Source organism: Rhinoraja longicauda, unplaced genomic scaffold, assembly GCF_053455715.1.
Source record: "Rhinoraja longicauda isolate Sanriku21f unplaced genomic scaffold, sRhiLon1.1 Scf000045, whole genome shotgun sequence".
In the NCBI taxonomy this organism is placed as follows: Eukaryota; Metazoa; Chordata; class Chondrichthyes; order Rajiformes; family Arhynchobatidae; genus Rhinoraja; species Rhinoraja longicauda.
This window is the reverse complement of record NW_027601263.1, coordinates 1,257,181-1,259,835: the sequence shown is the minus strand read 5'-3', so window position 1 is coordinate 1,259,835 and position 2,655 is coordinate 1,257,181. Positions and strand designations below refer to the sequence as shown.

At 54.8% G+C, this 2,655-nt stretch overlaps 1 pseudogene; it reads right to left on the bottom strand.

Moving 5' to 3' along the window:
- Positions 1-259: 259 nt before the first annotated feature.
- The window catches only part of LOC144612485 (NACHT, LRR and PYD domains-containing protein 3-like), an 8,679-nt pseudogene continuing 6,283 nt past the window's right edge, over positions 260-2,655 (bottom strand).

Here is a 2,655-nt window from a genome sequence, read left to right as displayed (position 1 = left end):
GGGCGACAGTTTAAAGGGGAGGGCGACAGTTTAAAGGGGAGGGCGACAGTTTAAAAAGGAGGGCGGCCGTTTAAAAGGGGAGGGCGGCCGTTTAAAAGGGGAGGGTGACAGTTTAAAGGGGAGGGCCGACAGTTTAAAGGGGAGGGCGGCCGCTTAAAGGGTAGGGCGGCCGTTTAAAGGGGAGGGCGGGGAATCGGCCAACAATATTTCCGTCCCAGGGCGGTGACGTTTACACCCCGAGATGTTCACACGACCACACTCAGTCCGGATCTGAATCCTCGCAGACTCTCCAGCTGGTTCCGTCCATCTGCACTGAACTTATTCCTAAGCAGCCTGAAACAAGCCCAGGAATAAAGACAAAATAAACAGATTGAACATCAGTGTCAGGAACAGGGACTGCGGTTGATATTTCAACAACACTCACAGAACTAAATCACAGGAGAGCCCGCACATCCCCTGATATTTTATCACAATAAACATTAACACAAACACCCACCTGATCCACTCCAGACACGGGAGGGTCGTATGAGGCGGCGGAGAGCGGGAACAGATCGGTCTGTGAGGGAGTTGTTTGACAGGTACAGCTCCGTCAGTGAGGGGTTTGTACTGAGAGCGGAGACGAGATCCTCGGCTCCAGAATCTGTGAGACCGACCCTGTTCAGCCTGGAGATGAGAGAGAGAGTGAGGGTGAGGGACACAGAGAGACACGAGACGGTGCAAATCCCCAGTGTTTATCAGTGACACAATTACTGATCATATTAATGTTCAGTGTCAGACACCAGTGACTGTAAACACAATCTCTCACAGTCTGGGACTTACTCCAGTCTCTGTATTTTACAGTCCGGGTTCCTCAGCACGCAGACACCAGTTCCACTCCTGAATCACCCAGATCGTTGTTTCCCAATCTAAACACAAACAGACAGAGTAAGGAACAAACTGATACAAACCCCGGGGCTGAGATAACTTCTCCGAAACTGATATTTCTGGAAGCGCCTCAGCAAATTGTTGAATAAATCTCTGTCGTTGTGGTGTTTGGTGACTTTTACCATTTATTCTCATTCCCCGACGACTGGGAAATGTTCCCCGTGCAGAGAACGCCTGCAACACACGTGACGTGGGGGAGGGAGAACGGCAGCTACCATCGGTGACCCGGGGGAGGGGGGGGGGGCGGTGGAGTCGACCACTAGCAACCCGGGAGAGGGAGCCGGAGCCGACTATCGGTGACCCGCGGGAGGGAGGAGGGGGAACGGAATCGCCCACCAGCGACCCGGGGAGGGAGGAGGGGGGAACGTAGTCGACCACCAGCGACCCGGGGGAGGGAGGAGGGCGGGAAGGAGTCGACCACCAGCGACCCCAGGGGAGGGAGGAGGGTGGAATGAAATCGACCACGGGTGACCCAGGGGAGGGGTTGGGCGGAGTGGACCACCGGTGACTCGGGGGAGGGAGGACGAGTCGACCACCGGTAACCTGGTGGAGGGGGGACGGTGTCGACCACCGGTGACCCGGGTGAGAGGGGGACGGAGTAGAACACCGGCGACCCGATGGAGGGGGGGGGGGCGGAGTAGACCACCGGCGATCCTGGTAGTGTAAAAGAGGAGGGGTGCCGTGCACAGTGACGGCCGGCCCCACAGAAAGGTTGCTGGACGGAAGAACAAAATAGTGAAACAATTTTACAGGTCAGTGTTTGCGTCAAACGGACAGTTACCCCAAGCGCTGACACTTGTGCAGAACCGGTCCCAGCCGCTGGAGACCTTCACACTGAATGCGGCACTTCCACAGATCGAGGTGTTTGATTGTATCACAGTGCCTGATGACATGAGACAGGACCGCACAGTCAATCGGGGTCAGTCCCAGTCCACCGAATGAAAGTGTTTCCACAGATCCAGTGTCTGCTGAGCAAGTGCAGGATTCTGAGACTCAAACAGGTAGTGCAGCGTGTTCAGGAGGCTCCGTTTACCAGCTACACTCCTTGTGTTTCCAGCCTGGCGTTTAACCTTCGCCTTCACCCAGTCAATCACTCGGCAGATTGTTTGATGAGGAAATGGACCCAGAAACTCTCCAGGACCCGAGCTGACCGTGGGGAGGAGAGACCAGCGACAAAACGGAGAAATACCTCAAATCGCCCGTCTGTCGCGCTGTGGCTTCAGACAGGAGTTTCAGCGTATTCTGGTATCTGCAGTCAGGAATTGTGCGAGTGCGGCTACAAACTCTTGGATGGTGAGGTGTGGGAAGGTGTACACCACGCTCCGGGCTGATCCTCTCTCTCCAAAAGTTCCATCAGGAACCCGGACAGGAACTGGGAAGGCTGCAGATTGTACTTGATCAAATCTCCATCTGTGAACACAATGTTCTTCTCGGACACTCCAGTGAAGGCCATCTGAACAACCCTCAGTAACACCTCACGGGGGCTCTCAATCTCACGGCCGTGGTTTGTCAGGATGTTGTAAATAAAGTAGCAATATAGTTGTGTGATGGTCTTGGGAACTCGCTGCGGGTCCCGGTGTGTTTGTGTGAAGAAGGGGCCCAGTGTCAGGGCGAGGATCCAGCAGTAGGAGGGGTTGTAGGTCATGGTGTACAGGATCTCGTTCTCCTCCACGTGTTTGAAAACAGCTGCTGCCACCGTCTGATCTTCAAAACACTGGTGAAATATTCCTT